The sequence below is a fragment of the Tamandua tetradactyla genome, chromosome 18 (genome assembly GCF_023851605.1).
Source record: "Tamandua tetradactyla isolate mTamTet1 chromosome 18, mTamTet1.pri, whole genome shotgun sequence".
NCBI lineage: Eukaryota > Metazoa > Chordata > Mammalia > Pilosa > Myrmecophagidae > Tamandua > Tamandua tetradactyla.
The window spans coordinates 19,015,631-19,037,210 of NC_135344.1; the positions used below are offsets into that span (position 1 = coordinate 19,015,631).

The 21,580-nt window shown below is 41.8% G+C and overlaps 1 protein-coding gene and 1 long non-coding RNA gene across 2 annotated transcripts in view; one reads left to right on the forward strand and one right to left on the reverse strand.

Annotated features, from left to right (window-relative positions):
- BCL2 (BCL2 apoptosis regulator) overlaps positions 1-21,580 on the forward strand; it is a 177,250-nt gene that overhangs the window by 89,632 nt on the left and 66,038 nt on the right. The gene's annotated exons all lie outside the window — the stretch shown is intronic.
- On the reverse strand, positions 10,371-20,097 carry LOC143661985 (uncharacterized). The gene is made up of 3 exons (XR_013165065.1): positions 19,796-20,097; positions 17,935-17,995; positions 10,371-11,331 (listed from the first exon to the last, which is right to left on the reverse strand). It is a non-coding gene; the product is annotated as an uncharacterized LOC143661985 (long non-coding RNA).

Here is a 21,580-nt window from a genome sequence, read left to right on the forward strand (position 1 = left end):
CAACCTTTTAGAAAAAGACAAACCACAATTGAATAAAAAGTTTAAAATCAATTTCTCCTAACCCTGATCATAAACTTGTTATGTTGACTACATTATAAAAAGAATGCAAACCAGAAATTACTTGTAATTTTTTTTTTAACCTACAAAATCCCGGTGTTCATTTAAGGTAGTGTTTTTCAATGACACAAGCCCTTTTTGTGTTGAGGAAAGCTTCTCACATCATCTTCTATAATTCTTCTGCAGCTTTTATGCTTCTTGACACTAATTTTAAGTCTTTTTCCCTTGCGTAGTGCACCTTTCATTAATGTGGGTTCCAAAATGTAACTGTATTTATTTAGAGACTTGATATCAACAATGGGCCAATCTCTAAAACAATTAAACTTCTCTCTAATTTGGGGATTGAATCAAATGACTTTGGCTTTTAGATGAGACTCCACTGAGCTGTAGGAGTTCTTCAGCAACGTTTCGCTCATTTTCCCCTTTATTTAAGAAACATTCAAGGGCTTGCAGTGCTGCTTTCCACTGCTACCATCTCCTCTATACTTGAGGCCCTTCTCAACTCACACTGGCACCACAGCTTCATAAAGGGCTTTAATCCCTTTCTTTGGAGACCGCTGCAGATTAAGATCCTAAAACATTATTTTGACAATTATGCCTTTTCACTTGAAGACCTTCACTGAATTGTTGTTGTAAATAATTGTTCTGTTCTGATGATAAAAGCAATATGTGACTTTTGTGGATAATCTGGAAGATAGAGAAAAGCAAAAAGAAAGATTCACTCATCATCCACGACCAAAAAACATTGTTAATATGTTGTATACATCCCACAAGTTGTTTTTCTTCCTATCTTTGCCAAGTGTTTAGAAACACCCACCCCCCACCCAACCCCCGCGGCTAGTTCTGGCTAACTTTATAGGCTTGTCTACTTCTGGCTTTTGCTCCTCATACTTATACCTTGCACAGGACTTTTCGTATTTCCCCCTCAATGAATTTTTTGATTATGTAAATAATGAAATGCAGTTGTAAATAATTAAAAAAATACAAATAAAGGTTAGGAGAAAAGATTAAAAAATGCTTTTTAAAAAGGACTTATCACCCTGAAATAAAAACCATGAACATTTTAGAGTCCATCCTTTCATGCATCTCTTTAGGTAATTTCGCTAAATGAGATCACAGCATCTGCTCATTTTTATGGTCGACACCCTCTTTTATTTTCCACTTACATCTTCCCTCCCATTCTGTTCCTTACTTTACCCTCTTTCCTCTCCCCTAGATGCCCTGTGTTGTCAGCCATGGGGATATCTTTGGGTCTCCTTCCACACTTTACTCCATGCTTTACTCTGTACTATCATTCCATATGTATTCACAGATATTTATCCTTATTTTTGTCACTGGTCCATAAAAATCATATCATATGTCCCTTTCTGAAACTCACTTTTTTCTCTCATGTAATCATTATACATCATTGAAATTCCTCTCTTTTTCCTGACTGTGTATTGTTCCTTGGTGAGACTGTGCCTCTGGATGCAACGATTCTACTGCAGTAAACATCCCTGGGCTCATATGGGCAAGAGGCGGCTGATCCAAAGACAATATGCATTTTAACACTCTAAGTGTGCAATTCAGTGGCATTAATTACATTCAATATTGCACAGCTATCACCATCATCTATTTCCAAAACTTAACCACTTTAAAAATAAACATAAATGTAATGCTACAGGTCCTGAAGCAGTGGGAAGAGTCTTACAGGCCATCTCCTGAGCAGAGTGGGAATGTTTGTCTCACCTCCTCTCACAAGATGGAACATGGTCGGAGTCTCTTTTCTGAGTCCCTGCCTCTCTTCCTCCATCTCATGGACTATCTGACGGTGTCTACCCTCATCCTTGCTGGCCACAACTGCCACCACCTCTATTGTCCTTCTTGCTTTCCTTCTTCCTTTCCCATCTGCCCCATACTTTTCCATTCCTCGCACATTTATCAGCTTTCCCACAAAGTGCCTTGGCTTTTGCAGCCATTGCCTGCCTCGGAGATGGCCATGTTTGGCCATCTCACATCAACTTTGGATCCAGCCTCAAGGTCACTGGCCTCGTGAAGGTATTTTCATCCCTATTTTTTCTCTTGATAAGCTCTCCTCCGACAGAAATGCTTCTCCCTGCCTCCTTTAATTTCTTTATCTGACACCATTTGGGGACTGTGAGATCCCTGAAGGCCTGAGGTCCCCTTGTATTTTGAGGCAGGCCTGACAGATTTCATCGCTAGGAGAACTCAGACCAGCCTGTTGTGCAAGAAAATGTTGAAAGTTGGGGTCCCACCAGTCAAGGGACCTCTGGGTTATTATGGGTTCTTAGAGATTTATAGAGAACCAGTGGGGTAATCTAGAATGTCATTCCATCATTCTTTAGTATATACTTGTTGTCAGGGAAAGTCATATCTAGAACTCAGATCTTAACTCCTTAATTCTGAATTTTCTTACATTTGTGGGTTAGACAAAGCCTAAACATTACTTTGGTATCGTTTTTGTGTGGGTATGTGTGTGTGTGTGGTTTAATGTGGACACAAGTCTGAATGTAGTAGCTCTGTGGCTTATGTTTTACCTAGAACTGCTTTTCTCCCCCCCTTTTTCTAAGAAAATGCTAGTTTCCTAAACTAAAGTCTTTTTTTGTGAGTTTGTCAGCAGAGGGGGGTTGTATGAGGACCTGTTGGTGGTAATAAGATCAAACAGTCACCCAATTCACGTTGACGGTGACTTCAACACAGATCATATTGACTAAAATAGTATTAAGCGCGTGATGCTGGCATGTGACATTTGAATATTTGCCAAGAAAAGCACCCTAGAACTGGCTGCAAGCATAAGAGATTTGCCTCCTTTACTTGGTTTTCAGTTTTTATATACATTTTTATTTGAGAATCTGAAACCAACCTTTATAGTTTAGGGAGGGAAAATCACATATGCAGTCAGCATAAATCTGCTTACCTGCTTTCCACTTTCATTACTTGTAAGAATTCAGGTCACTTGTGTCTTAGTCATCATTAAGAGAAATGTATAAATTAAGGACATGTAGATCAACATGTTTGAACTTTCTGTATGCTCCCTCACTCTCACACTTACTTCCTGCGATCTTTTCCTACTTTTGCATCTTTCATGTAGAAGTAGTGACTTATATTTGATAGAACTTGGAACTCTGACCTAGGACACCCGGGTGCCAGTTGTGTTTTGGCCTCTTATTACCCTGGGACTCACTTTCTAGCCTTGGTTTTCTCATCTGTAAAATGCGAGTCTCCACTTCATGTGGCTGTTAAAAAGCATCATGACTCTTTCATACTTTGCTCCTTTCTTTTGGAGAAACTCAGAAATTTTCAACCCCTAAAAACAGGGGGCAACTGGAAATGCCATATTCTGCTACTGTTCTCATTAAAACTCTGCCACCCTCTGATAGAGCAAAAAGGAGCCACCTGATTATATTTCTGATAAAACCACATTTTTACATGCTGATAAAACCTATGCAGGACCTGGGGAAATCATAGCTGCTGTGTTCCCTGATTGCTGTGATTTAATAGCTTCACTCTGGTGCCAGTGTAGAGGGGCCTTTGCATGGTGTGGCCACATGTGTTGGCAAATGTCTCATTTGCTGTGGAGAGACAAAGATTGCAGCCAAGTTGGAATAATGCCAGATGGCCTGGTATTTTACTTTGGGAGAGAAAGAACTACGTATCAGCAACCTATTTCATTATGGAGGACAAAAGGACCAAGATGAGGCCCGAACCAGAAATTTTTGCTTTGACTTCAAGGTGAAGATTTAGAAAATACAGATGGCTTAAAACTGGAAAGAAAGGATAACATATGCAGACTCCACGGATTCTTGTGGGTTCCGGAAGCCAGTAGGAAATGAAGATTGGAGTGGGAGAAAAGACCAACCAGTCTCAAGAGGCAGTTTTCTGAAGGCTTTTGAGAGCTGTGTGGAAATATAAGCTACTAAAATGACAAATGGACAGATGTAGCTCAGTGGGGGAGGACAGAGCGGCGCTTTCGGCTAGGACTTGAAACTTGGGATGAGGTAAAACAAAGTAAAAGGGAAGAGTTGGAGAAGCCAGAGAACTAGGTCAGGGAACAATAAGCCCCCAATGAGAAAGCAAGTGTGACTTTCAAGGAGTGTCTTGCACCCGTCCTGGGCTGGGGGATCTGGCTCTTCAAAGTAGGGCTGAGAATGAAACAGCTGAGTCCTGTAGAAGTGAATGGGAAGAAAATAAGAAAACCTAGACCACTGTATGAATGGCGAAAAAAAAAAAAAAAAAGGAACTGAAAGGAAAGCAGAAGGCTTATGGAAAAGATAAGCTCATTCTTCTTAGACATATGACTGAACTGAAACTCAGATAAAATATTATCTTTTAATCCACAGTCTTTCATTAGAAGTTCAGTTTCTTTACATTTCATTCATAAAAGGACAAGATGATTTCAATTAATGTATTTGCTCATAGAGGGATGGATAGACACTTGTTACTGATTAGAACATTATGGGTGAAGGAAGTTTTAACAAAACATGCTTGCAAAGTATAGTAGAGAATGAAATGTAAAACTGAAGATAAGACAATAAGGAGTCAATAAATGCTACTCTTAGAGACACTATGTAAAGCGTAAAAAAATGTTTCTTCCTCAGGCCTGAAGTCGGACAAGACTTCACACCCATGCATCAAAATTATAGCCACAGGTGAGACCCACGAACAAGCACTGTGTCCAGTTACCACGGTCACCCACGTGCTTTTTGTCCCAAGTAGCCCAGGCCTTTCCAGGGCGCCCGGCCATCTCTTGCCGCCCAGCCCCGCCACCAGCTCCCCCTGCCCACAAGGGTACTGAGGGCTGCCACATCCTGCGGAGAATCTGCTTTTCATTCTGACTTCTTTGGACCATTGTCATGTCGCCTCCTCAAGTCTTCAAACTCCAGGAAACCAGGAGGGCTCCTCTCTGACACGACCTATTCTTCCCCTGCTCGCCCCTTACGCCCACCCGCCAGGGCGTCTCCTGTTTCTGGCTGGCATGTGAGTTGATTGTATACCAATTTCAGAGGATGTTTTCCAGCCATTTTGTTTTCCTTTTGCTTAGCAGTTTGGAAAAGGGAGAATGTCTCTCTTTAAACTCTACGCTTTCTTGTGTCTACTACAGAAACTTAATACCTCCTCCTATCTTGCTGATCACCTTTGTCCACTACACCAGCTTGTCTTTCTCCTCTCTCTCGGGTAGATGCAGACATTGGCTGGGCTCAGGCCTGCAGTTCTTTTCTGTTTTTTCCTCTCTTGGAGATCTTATCTACTCCCTCAAATCCTTTCAGCTTTTATGTGGGTTGCCCTGAAATCCATATCTCTGGACCCGAAATTTCTCCTGCTTCATCCTGTATTTCCAACTCTGTGGTAGCCCTATCAACTTGGATAATCGACCACCACTTCAAACCAAGCTCTGCCTCTTCCTCTCCCAAACTAAGCCCTTCCCCTGATGTCCTGGTTTGCTAGCTGCTGGAAATACAATATACCAGAAACGGAATGGCTTTTTAAGAAGAGGAATTTAATAAATTGGTAGTTTACATGTTCTAAGGCTGTGAAAATGTCCAAATCAAAGCAAATCTATAGAAATGTCCAATTGAAGGCATCCAGGGAAAGATACCTTGGTTCAAGAAGGCCACTGATGTTCACGGTTTCTCTCTTAACTGGAAAGACACGGTGAATATGGCAGTACCTGCTAGCGTTCTCTCACGGCTTCTTGTTTCATGAAGCTCCCCCAGTGGCGTTTTCCTTCTGTTTCTCCAAAGGTCTCTGGCTGCATGGGCTCTGTCTCTCTTGGAATCTCAAGACTTTTCCAAAATGCTCCTTTTTTTAAAGGATTCCAGTAAAGTAATCAAGACCCACTTGAGATGGGTAGAGCCATATCTCCCTCTATTCAAAAGTTTATACACACAATTGGTGAGTCATATCTCTGTGGAGATAACCTACTCAAGATTCCAACCTACATTATTGAATAGGGATTAGGAGAAACAGTTGCTCCCACAAGATTGGATTAGGATTAAGACCTGGCTTCTCTGAGGTACATAAATCCTTTCAAACTGGCACACCTGATGTTACTAGTCTCTACCAAGGAGATACCTAGGCCTGGTCCACTGTACCTCAGTCTCTCTGATCTCATCTTCTCACTTTCTTCTAAATCCAAACACTCACTGAAACATCATTCCTCCATTTCAGAATCTGTCATATGAGCTTTCTGTGCTTCCGATCCCATAGCCCTTGGTTCAGCCCAATATCGCAGCCTGCCGCCCTGCCACAGGCATGCCCTCCAGCACCCCTCAGAGATGCACCCAGCCACAGAATTATTCTGTCAAAAGCATCTCTGTGACCTTCATATTCCAGGACCTGAAAGTTCCACTGGTGCCGATTACCAGGAAAAAATAATCCTTCCTTAGCTGGATAGCTCACCAGCCATACGGTGCGGATGAAGCCTGGGCATACTTAAGTATTCCAGACTTCCTTTCAGATTTATATTTGAAGTTTCCAAATTTCACAGTCAAAATAAAAGTACCCTTCACCTCACTTTCCAGCCTTCTTGGCTACAATTCCTTAACCCAATACTCTGCCCCCCACACCGCCCCCCAAACACGTAGCAGTTTCGCACTTCTCCGACTTACTCATGCTGTTTGCTTTGCGTTCTATTGGTTTTGGCTCCCTTCTCTGGGTTTGTGTGGTGACTCTTTTTAGCACAATTATACCATGTGCCCTTGTAAAACCTTTTTTCTTCACTTTAGCCTGCAACAGCCAGGGAAATGAGCAAAAAATGTGCAGATGGATTAATTCACCACTGTTGGGGGAGGGGGGAGAGAATCCCTTCTCTTGGTGGGTCATTAGCAATCTTCTTAAACAAAAGATTGCCTTGTTTATACCTGATCATTAGGCTCAGCATTCCTTAAATCTGCTTAAGGTGAAAGAGAGTGCTTTGTTTTTTAAAAAAATCATATGGGAAGCGCTGAAATAAGAAATGTTCATTTTGTTTAGTGTATGAGTATATTCCATGACAGGTGGCTTTTCAACTTGCAAAAATAAAGCAAAATTGGTTGGCTAAAACCTATCAGAGAAATAGAAGGAATGATGGCCAGGGCCAGACCAGGGGCAGATGGGAAATGTTTATTTAGATATTTAGTCTTTATGTTGAATTTCTCTCTATTAAGTACCTCTCTCAGATGTTAAATAAACTTCCAGTGTCATTGAACTGCCTTTTTTTCTTAAAAAAATAGGTAAATTCACATGCCAGTTTCTCCTTTTTCCAAAGTAAAATACCATACAGTCTGTGCATACTTAAGTATTCCAAAATCTCTTTCAGACTTATATGTGATGTTTCCGAATTTCAGTCAAAACCAAAACAGCACAGAAATTTAATTAAGAACACTATAAGCCTCCAAAATGTGATGCTAAGTGCAAGAAGCCAGAACAAAAGGTCACACAGTGTATGATCACATTTGGACGAAATATCCAGCATAGGTGAATCCACAGAGACAGAAGAGAAATTGGTGATTAGCTGGAGTTAATGGGGAATGACTACTTAATCTTTATGAGGTTTTCTTTTGGGGTGATGAAAATGTTTTGGGACTTGACAAAGATGGTGGTTGCACAATACTGCAGATGTACTAAACACCACTGAATTGGTCAATTTAAAATGGTTCACTTTATGTGATGTGGATTTCATCTCACTTTAAAAAATATTAAGCCCAGAGATTTTTTATTTTTTCATTCCAATGAAGATAGCCTCTGCCATGGTGCTCCTTGGTGGCTTTTCACTATAGTCAAGGCTGAATTTCCAGAATGTCCATCTGAACTGGCTTCTCTGCTTCCAGCACTCAAGGGAACCCAGGCCGCTGGAAGACTCAGTGACACCTGTAGACTCCAAGCGATTCTGTCATTCCTATGTGGCATACCTTTGGCCATATTGGAACTACTCTTCTCATTTGACTTAGGCAACATGATCCTGATGTTTGTTTTCTTGCCACCTCTTTGACTACTGCATTTCCATTTCCTTCAACAAACATTTATGAAATATCTGCATAGCACCTTCTGGGGACTAGAGCCCATGTTCAGTTCTGTGGATTTATACCAAGATAAATTAGACATGAGCATACCCGTTAGGCCTCATGGTTTAACGCTTGCTCCCCTACCATTCCCTGGATCTCTTCTCTTTCTTGAACTCTTAGGGTCTCCAGTGCTCTTCCTTGGTCTCCTCTTCCATGTGCATGTAATCTCTCAGAAAGCTTTTTTCTCATGACTTCAATCATCAAACATTCTCAGTCCTAGATCTCATTTGAGGTCTAGTCTTGAGTCATCTCTTTTGCCCCTGAAATTCAATGCATCCCAGGCCAACTAGCTCACCATAAGCATTTTCTGCCTCTGGCAGGAGCCCCCCAAGTTTTCTTTCTTCTCCAGACTCCCAAATCTGGAAACCATCATTGAGTCTCCCTTCCCTTTTGTTTTCTCTGACCAGGGATCAACTTCCAGGCTTCCTTTGACCTGCTTTCACATTCTTCCTGCCTCTGCCATTACCACTGCCTCTACACTACTTTGGCCTTGAGGGCCACACACCCTCCTTATCTTCTGGCTTCTTACCTTTCCAACACATTCTGCCTTCCCAAGTCCAAAATCTCTCCTTTAAATCCCCCTTATCAGTGTCACTTTCCTTAAGTGGTACAGATGATGTCCTAATCTTGTATATCTCCAACAGCATCTGACCAAGCACCTTGCACATGGCAGACATATGAGCAACCCTTGGTGATTTGGCAAAAGTATATCTGGGTTTTAGACTGTTAATCTCGGCTTTCCTAAAACCTTTACCTTGCAGAATTTCTAAGAGGTGAGCTCTACAATTAAAGTCTCCAGTGTCTTAGCTATGGAGGAAGTGCAGCATTGCTGAGAATAGCAAAACTGATCAAAGAATCAGGAAATGAAATCTAGGAGGAATTATTTGATATGAGAAAGAATGATAAGAGTAAAATTGGAAAGACCACTTAAGTGCCCTAATCTCTGTTGAGACAATTGTATGCCTGTCCTTATTTCCCACTTAATTATATGTATCCTTGACAGGTCTTTAAACAACTAATACTTTGCAATATTCCACTTATTGGCTTATGGCTTTTTCTTATGTTGTGATAATCCAGAAAGACATGGCACTGTGGCTACAGGATGGTATTGGACTGAGCATTCTAGGGTGCCCTGCATGCTTATTAGGCACATCTTGAGGGAGAGGCATGGATACCACCATATAGGGGCCCCAGACTTCCTCCTCTAAGTGTTTAAACTGTAATAGAAGGTCAGACATGGAGACAGCTAACTATAAGATAAGCAGAACAGGCCTGAAAGGCATGGTAGGAAAGAAACATGTTCAAAATAAGTGAAGATTTCTAGTGAGAGCTGGCAAACCCTTGAAACGGGTTACGGAGAAAGCTGTGGCCTCCTCTTTCATAGAAATGTTTCAAGTCATAACAGACCAACTCTCCATGCTGGCTTGAGTGTAGAGTTCTCTTAAGGCCTGAGGATGGATCTGAGGAGGCTTCAGGGCTCTACATTCCTACAGTTCGCTTACCTGGATTGTTTAGTTTGCTTTGCAGAGGGCTGCTTACTCCAATCACAGAAGTGGGAATTGTTTCTTATGGGAAATAACAAAAGGCCTTTCTTCCTTTCTTTTTGTAGACTCCCATTAGTCAAGTGGGTGTGGTTTTTGTTCTTGTTTTCAACGTGGGAGGGGTGTTATTTTGCTTTTTTTCTTTTGTAGCATTCAAATTTAGCTGTTATGTATGCTCTCCCCAGTAGTTCAGAGTTAATTTATGAGAGAAGCAAGCTCCAAATCACACTGAATAGTAACCCTTTTCCTAAAGGTGGTCTGTGGAGTATGTATGCAGATACAATAGGTTAAGCTACTGAAGACAGTGAGTTGTGGACACTTTCAGTGATGTCAGATTGTTTTTATTTACATCTGTGACTCAGCAGACATTTATTGAGCACTTACATTGTGCCTGCTCTATGCTTGCCTGTTATAGAAGAAACAAAGATGCATGAGACATGGTCCCTGCTTTTAAGACAATTACTGTCCAGTAAGAGAGAGAAAATATGTGTGCAAACAACAAAGAAAAGATTATTCTGGTTCAAAGGAAGGTGTTCATGAATCATGGCTTTAGAGTCAAGTTAGATAATCAGTGCGAAATTCATTCTTTTCAAGCTCTGTCATTTTTATCCTGTAGTAGCCTAGTTTTTCAGTTTTCAAGAACTATATTCTTTTACCAAAATAATTTAGAAATGTATTTATTGATGTCTCACTCCCACCCCTGCCCTAGTCCACCCCATTCACTGCCCCTTTCCTCTGTTGAAACAGGTAATGATGTCTATTAATTTCTTGAGTACTTGTCCAGTGTCTTTTTATGCAAAGTAAATTTTTAAAAAATTTTCTCCCTTTCTTACACAAAAGGCAGCATGCTATCTGCCCTATTCTCTAATTTGCCTTTTTAACTTAACAGTATATCTTGGAGCTCTTACCACACCAGTACACAGATGCATCTTTATCCTTCCCTCCGAGGTAGTAGACTACCTTCCTAGCATCCCATTGTTTGGGATATATCATGGTGTATTGTTATCCATTGCTGCATGACAAACTACACCAAACAACCACCATTTTATTTGATCACAATTCTTTGGACCAGTTGTTTGGGTTGCGGTCAGGTGGGTGGTTTCTTGGCTGGTTTTGCCTGGATTTACTCATGTGGGTGCTGTCATCTGCAGCTTGACTGGAGCCATATGGTCTTGGATGACTTCATTTGCACATCTGCTGGGAGGTTTTCGTTCAGCTGGAATAGGTGTCTCCAGCAGACTAGCCAAGCTTCTGCCCGTGGTGGCCGGACTGCGAAAGCAGCAGAGTTATGCCGCAAGGTGAAAGTGCTTACTAAACCTCTGCTTGCATCACATTTGCCAATGTTTCATTGGCTGAAACAGGTCACATGGCCAAGCCCAGAGTCACCGTGGGAAAGAAGTACACAGAAGTGAATTCCTGGAGAAGCAATTCCTGGAGGGTCATTTACTTCACTGTCTACCACACTTGATTTAATTAACCAGCCCCTCTTTGATAGACACCTGGTTATTTCCAGTCTTTTGGTGTTACAGACAGTGCTCAAATACATAACCTTGTCCATAAGTCAATTCATATATAAGGAGTATAAATTTCCAGAAGTGGGGTTGCTGGGTCAAAATGTAAATCCTTTCAAAATTGTCATCCTGTTTTTGTGGTGCTGTTTCTCTGGTTATTTTGAGCTTCTGTAGTGTCACCTGTGTGGGAGTTTTGAAATTGTGAAAAGAGTTTAGACAGGAAATGCATATAAACAAGTAATTGGAAATTCATCCCTCAAATAATAAAAAGACAAAAGCTAAACTAGAAATCAAATAATAATAAATAAGTATATATTATTTGAATAAATATAAATGTCTATTATAATAATACCTTACATTTATATTACATTTATAGTATAGAAAGCTTATTTTGTCTCACTTAATTCTCACAAGGACCCTATGAATTGAAGACATAATTGGTCCCACTTAATTTTTTTTACAAAGGCTTAGGAAGTTACAGGACTTGTCTCAAAAAGTGAATTATAGCCAGGATAAAAACCCAACTTTGGGACAACAAACTTGACCTCTTCCCTTGAACTGTCTCTCATTAATAGACACATGTTTTGTATCTGGCTTAACTGTGAATGACATTTATTTGCTCTACCTGCTAATGACCATGCTAACACATCACAATCACAAGCACTCCCACAATCTCAGGAGGCCCTTTTTTTGGGGGAGAGGGGGGTGCATGGTCCAGGAAGGGAGGCCCTTTTTAAAACTTGAGTTTACTTCTAATTGCCAAATACCTGGGGGGAACATCCCTAAGTTCTCCTTGTTTTGCAAGTGACATTGTCATCCAAGTTGAGCGCTCCATTTCCCAACCAAGACCTTGATCTTTTCACTAGTAAATCTTGAGGGAGGAATTTCCTTTAAGGCCACAGGCTTGCTTTTGGCCTTCAAGAAAGAGGAATTGTTTTTAAATAAACCTTGTCTTGGCCTTCCTGCAGTGGACATGGACAGTTGACTGTTCTTGTTTTGTTTTTTTTTCATTCACGCTCAGACATTTTCATAGGGGTTTGGTCACGGCAAAGTGAGCCCCATGTACAAACCACCCCTTTCCTGTGGCGTGATTGATGAAGGAAGCTGTTCTGCCCAGGGACAGCCTGTTTTTCTGAACCTGGATGGTGACAGGTCCATCATGCACAGCCCAAAGGTGTGGGCTGCGGGCCATGATGCTTATTGATGCAGGAGGAGAAAAGGAAAAATGATTCACTTTGGGGAGCAGAGGAGGCTGCAGGGATCAGGAATCACCCACATTCTAGAATTCCCCAAACAAGACGTGAAGGCAGCCCTTGATGAGAAAGCCCCTGATGAGGTAGGGGGCCAAGCAAACTATGGATCCCCAAGAAATTGCACATGAAGTTGAGTGGAAGGGAGCTTTGACACAGCCTGTGCAAATACAAGTGGGCCCCATTTGACCAAGGGTCTCTATGCATCAAAGACAGGTATACATTTAAGGGAAGGTAAAAATATGATACCTAATCAAGGTAACCTATCATGAAAGTTTGGAAATACTTTGAACTGACTCTGAAGCAGGTTAATGTAGGAATGGTGTCTTTGCAAGTTTGTCTCCTTCTAGTGTCTGGCAGTGTGTCTTTTATGGAGTAGAATCTACATAAATACATAGACACAAAATATTAGAGCTGAAAGCAGCCTTAGGCATCATCTTGTCCAGACCCCACCATTTTCAAGGTGCAGCAACGTTTCATTAATGGCCTGCTGTTGTTTTCCTAGTTAGCAGCAGAGCCAGGTTTTCCAAATCTTACTAAAAGTACATTGACATAAAATTATGCTGCCAATATTCTATCGAATGCTCTATTTGACTGTATAAATTAATTTTCTTTTTAGAGAAACTTCTTTAAAAACTTCTCATTCAGCAAAACCACATTTAATCATCTACTTAATTTATTTATATAGTAACCACTGGAGATCACCCGCGGTGCATTCTGTTGAGAGGTGGGTGGGAAAAGGGGGAGTTATAAGAATGCTTCATTTAGTGCTTTTTGAAAGAATTTCAGGGATCTGGGTTTCAAGACATTATGTCCATCTTACAGAGAAACTCTTAAATGTCAGAGTTGGATGAAAAAATTGTATTTTTCTTAAAATGACTTGTTATATGCTCAAGGTACAGATAGCCTGCTAAGGAAAATTCAGCCTCAGGCTAGGACTGGTCTTTGTGTATGTATTTTATGCCGCCTACTCATTTTCCATTTAATACAGAAGATGCCTGATTTTTTCAAACATCCCCTTCTTGCCGGAATCCTTCTTGTCAGCAGATCCAGTGAGTTCATGTTAAAGGCTTCATTCAAAGCCTTTATTTTATTTTATTTTTTTTTATTTTTCACATCCCATGGGTATTAGTTCTCTACAGTTATCTCTTAGCTTTGGCTGCTGCCTGTGAGAGGAGGAAAAAAATTTTGCCAGTCCCTTCAAAGGTGCATCTAACAGAATATATTGTCATGAGTAAATGTTGGCACTTGACGAAAGAGCATCCGGAATCTTACTTCCCTCTACAAGGTGTCAGGGGTAAGATATTAACTGCTATTAACCCATTTCTGAGTTTCAGATATCAGCTATCTGTCCTTTTGGGGATATAAATCAGTAAATGTTCTGCCAGCCATTAAGAACATTCTAGAAGGCCTTTTATCAGTATCTTCAACAGTGTCTCATATTTGGTTTCCTGTGTCGTAAAGAAAAACCTGCAAATAACTAAAAGCAAGAATTCCAATGAAATGTGAGTTACACTTGGCTATGTTTGGTGTGGGAGGCTGTGTACCTCTAACTCTAAGAATACCGGTAGTGGTATTCTATCTACATTCTAAGAATTTAGGGAGGTGAGGCTGTACCGAATTAAATCACCCTGCCATATCTGTGAGGCTTCCTGCAGACGGCAAAAACAAACCCAAACAAACAAAAAAGGAACGTGGCTGAAAGAGTGAGATGTGTGCTTCTCCAACAGCAAAGATTTTGAACTGATTCTTGAAAATTTCCAGGAGGCATACTTTCTTGAAAAGATACTTTTGGAGGGTATTTTTGTTTTGTTTTGTTGTTATTGTTTTGATTCTTGTCCTTGCTACCTGTGCGTGGCTGGACACGGCAGGGTTTCCTTCAGAAAAAAAGGGAAGGAGAGATAAGAGTTTCTGACAGCCACACCCAGAAGAGGTGGGCATGGGTGCACGTGTGCGCAAGAAAATAACCTCCTGCTGCTAAACCTTCTTCCTTCAGCATCCCACTTCTCTCCTTTCCTCAGTCTGAAGCTACTTCGATTGGCTGTTAAAGCCAACAACTACTTTCTTAAGCAATAAAGTACAAATCAACTAAAAAGTTCACCTAACACCCATTTGTGGCACACTATTTAAAAGAATAAGCATTTTCCCTGGGGGATAATCCCACACCCGGTGGTGGAAGACAGACCCATTGAACTTGACTCCTTTCCTTTCTTTTCTATTACCACCACCCCGTCCAGCCTCTCCCTGTCCCCCAGCCCCACCAGTTTCCCAACCAAAGGATACTCCTCAGCGACTACAGATTTCATCTCGAGATAGCGATCGACTGATAATGGTTTTCATTTGACTTTAACATATTTGGTGACGATGGGTGATTAAACATTATATTATGAAATTACATCGTGCAAGGTTTTTTGCTTTCTTCCCGCCTCCCCCCCCACCCCATGCACGTTTGTGACGGTTCTCATGGACCGGCCGGGAGAACGCCAAGACGCGGCGGGCACCTCCCAGGCCCGGGTGCTCTGAGGGAGCTGCGGGGGGGCGTCACTGCAAACGCGGGCGTCGGCGGCATTCGGCGCGCCCTGACGCGTGCTGCAGGACGCATCGCCGCGGAAAATCCTGACAGAAATGTCACGACACAGCGAGTTCTCCTTGCCACTTGCCTGACATGCGGCTTAAAGCACTCCCACCTGCACTGTGGCCCGGAAAGCACAAGCAGGTAGGAGGATTTTCCTCGTTTTCAGATGAGGAAACAGAACGACAGAGAAGGGGAATAAAGGGAATGCCGTTCGACCGTCACGCGGCTGGGAAGCGGCCGGCTGGGCCTGGGACCAGCGAGGCCTTCCGGACCGGACCGCGCATGCGCGTCACTGTCCCGGCCTCGCGAAGGGCGCGCGCGCGCTCGGCTTCGAACGCATCCCCGTTTCAACCCAGAAAGAGGTATCGGGCACGTGCCATCAAGCCATACCTTTCCACTTCAGGAAAACTTTACTTTTTCTCATCTGTATTTATAATCACTCTATTTTCTGTTCCAAGAAAGCAAAAACATTTGAAGGATGTAGATTTGGAGACTTTGGGTGGGGGGGAGGGCATTTCTGGTTGTGAGAGGCAGTCTGGGAGATGGAGTTTAGACATCGAAACGTTGGGATTTCTGATGTTTCTGATACATACTCATGAGTAGAGGAAAAGTAAGTTGCCTCGAAGTTCAGGAAATCCAAGCAGAGAGCCCATAGTTATAATGCTTCAGGTGTAGGGGAGCTTCCCCCGGCCTTCCTGGAAGGCACCACTGTCTTACGCTTCGGGATAAAGGGCCTCCCAGAACTTTCTCGCTGCCAGGGTTAACCCAGTGTATTAACTGCCTGCAGTGTTCAGCTGTCAATTTTCCATAGACTCATTTGGGTTTGATCTTTTCATTTCAAGGCCCCCAAAAGACCACGCACGTAAAGGGAAAACAATCACCTTATCTCTCCTCAATATGACTGGTTCAACCTCTAATGATGCCTTTCCATCAGGAGAAAAGGTTTTAGTAACCAAATCACTAAATTACACAGCTAAACTTCCCCTCCTCCTTTTTCAATACTTAATTAGTGTTATTAGTGTTTTCTTGTCTAAATCCCCCTTTTACACCTACACAAATGAACTTCTCCCATACCTCCCATACTTTTAAAGTATATATCTTAGAAATCTTTATGTCTAAGAGAATAGTTTTTACACAAGTTATGCATCGATTTCCTCTTACCCTGAGATATTTCCTCACCGGATTCTCCTGAGATTGTTCCTTAAAGATTCTTTGTGGTTCACCGAACACAAAAACCAAGCCATCTACCAAGTTAGGTAGAAGTGGCAGGGATTTAAGAAACCTGGCGTTTATTCTCAGGGAGCTTAAGTCTAGTAGAAGAAATAAGGCACTTTAATGAATAGCCATAGGTAAAACAGAAAATTGTCAAGTGCTCTCATTTTAATGCTGATTGCTACATACCTAAAAGCTGGTTAAATTGCAGTTTTATTGAATGCTAATGAACTATTCCTCCTCTCCTGCAGAGAATTTTAAAAAACCTATACTTTCTCTTGCTTGTAATTATGGCGACCACATTTCCCATACCAAAAGTTAAGACACATGGGCTGACAAAGGATACTTGTGTCATTTCTAGGTGTGAGACCACCCGTAGCTAGATTTTTTTAAGTACTTTTTTAGGCAGCCTCTATGAAAATAGAGGTTAGTTAAAAAGCTGTGTTTTTAGGCTTTTCATTAAAAGTCCACAATCCAAACAGTATTTTATTTTTGTATCTGAATCAACATGCTATATCCCAAAGCACTCTTTTACAGCCTAAGGGCATGTGTTAGGCTATTCATAAAAACATGCTGCTGGATAGAGTAATAATACCTACCATTATCCAGGTGTAATAAAAAGGTCCCAAGTGGTCTGCTCCAGGTCTTTAATTTTCTTTCTGAAGATAAAGCTCCTTATTTCACTTTCAAGGTTCAAGGTTTTTTTGAACTTTGCAAATGATTACCATTGAGGCGTGCCAGATGTGAGCAATTGTGAGCAGTTCTTGAAAAGAGGGTGAAGGAATGACTTTTTCTTCCTTATTTTCTCCCCCTACTGTCGTCTGTGGTTCTACACATGTGCTTTTTCAGAATAACAGGGCTTTGGGGATGGATACTGGCTAGGGCTGCCATAGCCCATAACAGGCATGGAATTTTTGAACTGAAGGGACCGCCAAGGTAAAATAGACCAGTGATGATAATTTATGGATGAAGCAGCCAAGACCTGCTTAACCAGAGATTAAATGATTTACCCAAAGTCACTCAGCTTATCAGTGGCAGGGCCAACTCCTGAACTCCAGCTCTCTGTGCCCATTGGTTTCCATTCCCTCACCAAAGTTTGCTTCTGTTCTGGAGTCACTCTGGTCAGTTCCCAACAACTGTGATGTTGGGACAGCCCCAGCACTGGGCAGTTGATGATGGCCACTGATCATTCCTTGGCTGCGGTAGCCTTGCAGCCACCAGGACGTCCTCAAGATGACCCCCACCTAGCCTGAAGGTAAGTTCAAGGCAAGTGTTCTAGAAGTTTCTGAAGGATCATGGCCCTCCTGCTGTTCCAGGAGCCCTTGGGACCTGACTTTTTCCATTAATAATGCTTTATTTAGGTTGAAGTATCACAATATATGGTCGAACTGCTATGCCATTTCATAGATAATTTTGATACCTAATTTATTTTGAAATATGCCTGCATTTATAAAGCACTTTAGACACATTCAGCTATAAGGATAATTCAACTTCAACTTCAACTTCATTTTATCATAACTTCCTAGACATTCACTCATTCAATGATTATTTATTGAGCACCTACTATATGGTAGACATTTTTCTGGGTTCTGAAGAAACAGCAGTGATCAGACAAAAATCCCTGCTCTTTGGGAACTTATATGCCAGCAGGCAGTATTAATAAATGTATCCCTAAATTAAAACACTTAGCTTGCAAAAATTTTGGATTACCAGGAGAGCAGACAGTTAAAGGAAAAGGGAACTTACATTTATTGAGCATGTCTAACTTTGTCACATGCTGTGTTAGGTGATCTCATTCATCACAATCCTCTGAAAGATGCATACGATTATCTTTAATTTTTACAGATGAGGAACCAACGCATAGGAATGTAACATATATAGTGAGGAATAAATCTACACGCTATGTATATATAGATTTGTAATTATGTGATTATATTGCTGTAGAACCGTGCATTTGATGAATGGGTTACCATACTGTCATGGAAGAGCAAATTGAAAAACCTTAAGGCAGATTTGACCAACATTACTCATAAATTTCAAAAACTGTCACTTCATTGGATTCATTGACAAAGTCATTTCATGTTTGGTTATTAAGCCCACATTTTCATTACCATTTATGTAGATGTATCTAAATTTTGCAAGAGCCTCAATCACTAGTTCCATAACAAGCATCTTTCATAGATTCCCTCACCCCAGATTAGCTGTCTGATGGCCACAATACCATGTGCTTCTCAGATAACACCTGACCTTGCAATTGGCTCAGGACTTAGTGGTTGACTGTGCTAAAAATAAGTCTTTAATGACTGCATGTGACATTTATCATAGGATACTGATATTTGGGAGTCTTTCTCTTCATATCATGAAACAAGTACTTCTGCAAAAATGATTCTCCTTGTTTCTTTGATGGAATGCTCTAAGAATTACAGATATAGCTCTCTGTAATTCCTTCCCAACATTAGTTACATAGGAGAAGAATGGAATCTGTCAGTGCATGGGAGCTCATGCCCTCCACGCATATGAAACAGAGAAACTACTGGGACCCACTTTGCGGGGAGAAGAGGGAAGTTGCATGAAGACTGGGGCACTGGAGTAGGCTGTAGGGAGGTTTAGGTCCTGACTGCCTTAGTGCTGATGTCATCCGTGAGCTGCTGGGTCAGTGTCACGTTGTGATGCCACTGCAAGAACCCAGCTGGCACCCAGGCTTCTCAGTGCCTGGCTTATTGGGGTGGGGGTGTGCCCTGAGATTGTGCGCTCTTGGTCTACACCCTCTGCCCACGCTCTTTGTTCCCTCTCTAGCGTTTGGTCTTTGCAGGACAGTTGTGTGAATCCTACCTTTCAGTTTGTCTTTTCACCCCCGATACTTCCTATCACCCTTAGATGAATGCCTGACCCCTTTGCACTGACTTAGAAAAGTCTAATGTGACCGGACCCCTGCCCGCCCCTCCAGCTCTTCCAACTCACCCACTCGCCCATTACTCACTGGCCACACCGGCCAAGTTTCTGTTCCTCTAGCACATTGGGCTCGCTTCCTCCTGGGAGCCTTTCACTAGCTGTGACCCCTGCCTATATGACATGACCCTTAATTTTCCCAGGGCGGGCTCCTTCTGCCTTTTAAAACTTGGCTGACATGTCACTTCCTCCTGGAGGGCCTCCCTGACCACCCAGCCATTTTCTCTCACATCCCCCCTGCTTTAATTCCCTGGATATTTTCTGATCTGTACAGTCAGTGGTTTGCTTGTTTGCTGTCTCAGCTCTGCACAATCGGGACCAGGCTGATCTTTTCCATGGTAACCTGCCCCTGGATGGGCACCAGGCACACGGCAGGTGAACGAATCGCTGCGCTCAAATTGTAGTCGGTTTAATTGTAACAAATTATATTTTAGGTTGTTTGTGAATTCTGCAAAATAAATGAAAAGCACCTCCACCACCGCCACCCTTTTAAAATTTCACATTGTCCCCTTAAATTTAGCTACTTACGATTGGTGAAAATTCGTTACATACATTAGTCTGTTCTGAGAGGATTTGAATGCACTGCTCTTTCAAGCTCTGCAAAGGCACGGGCCTAAGACCTTACTCTCTGGCATCAGATTTCAGAGTCTCCACTTACCGCCTCAGAAACCTTTAGGGTTTATCCTGAGCTTCAAGGCTGGCTTCACCTCTTCAGTAAGCAGCTGCTCATGCAGGGATGCCCAGTGAGTGATTTCACCAGAAACCAGCCCCCGATACTTGAGCAGAGTTCGATGTATTTCACACACACACAAAAGGCACTTTTTCATTTGAGTAGGTTAGTGACACCATTGAATACAAATGACCTATCTGTTCCTGAATATACCGGAAACTCACTACACTTTTTCTGGCTAGAAAGCGGAATTCATTCGAAGATAGCGCAGTCATAGATAGATCAAGGGCATTTATTGTCACTAAAAGAAAGATTCTCAAAAGTGGTTTCACTTTATACAGACAGCTCCATGGCTTCTGGGGCTTGAGAACCAGCTCCAGGGCGTGGCCGTCAGGGCGGGAGGTGGGCGAGTCCTTTTCCCTCGCAGGCGGCAGGAGAGCGGTGGTGGTCAGCTCTCTGGAAGCGAGGCCCCGACCCTTCAATCTCACACTGCTCCAGTATGTTGACATGACTTTGTACTTGGGGATCAAACCTTATTGGTTTGTGGGAAAGATGTAGTCTGGGTGTCAAAGACCTGGCTTTTGAAAAACCTCTGAAAAAAGAATTTAAAAATAAATAAATTAGGGGAGACCTAAAATCACAGAGAATAAACTGTGGTATAAAATTGTTTAGTCAAGCTTTGCATTCCAAACCAATTACTTATTCATCCTAATCTCTGTGATGTAACTCTAAGTTTGGAGATTGTTAGGGTGCATTAAACAGGCTGACAGTGGATTCTTAGTAGAAGGAATGATGGGAAATAGACTTTTTTTCTTTCTTTTTTTTTTTGTCCTGGAAAAGAAACATCTATGTTTTTTGCTGAGTTTGACATTAGGAGTGAAGTAAAAAATAAGACCAGGGGTGAGTAATATGGCAAATCCCAGTTTATCTTACATGCAGTAACTTTTCCAGTTAGTTAGAAAAAAAAAAGCGACATGTCCCGGTTAATCAACATCTGTTTAACCTAGAGGGACCAGATAGATGCTTTCTGTAACCATTTTTATAGGATCCAGATACAGCAAAATAGACCTAACCCTAAAACTATAACCGAACACGTTTTATCTCTTTCAATGATTCAGAAGATCTCACCAAGCCTCGGGTCATTGTAGAGAACACCGGTTATCTCGGAAATGGCAGTTACTGGGGATTTCGAACTGATAGAAGGCTTGTGAGCGTGGTTACTGCTGATTGAAAGCAGTACTCGTGTTTCCTTCTCGGGAGGCTCTGATATCTTCATGGCTGCTCAGAAGGCTTTGCTCACCAGAGTTGAAGGAGAGTTCTTATTTTCTCATGTCTCATCCAGCGATCTGTGAGGCTTTTATTGGGCTTATAAAGACTCAAAAATACACAGACCCTAAAATGAGATAATGCAAGCAAAGCTCCTAGCACTGAACCTAACACACCAAGAAGCAATTTAGTAAGGGCAAGGTCATTGCAGTCATTTGTCTGTATTGGTTTGGTTTATTTTTGTTTCTTTCTTTTGGGGATGAGGATGCTCTTCCTATGCACCCATGGGGTTTTCAGTTGGAGGAACTTGGCATTCTAACTCAGGATAAGCAGAAATTTTTTTGAGCCCCAACATTGTTTACCTTTTTAAACGGTCTACAGATAAGAACTGCAATGAACTATCATTAATTATGGGTAAATATTGAAGGGTAAATATTTAAATCTGTTATTATTAGTGCTTCAGATTATACCTTCTTCTCAGGGACAAGTCTGGAAAGAGAGGGGAAA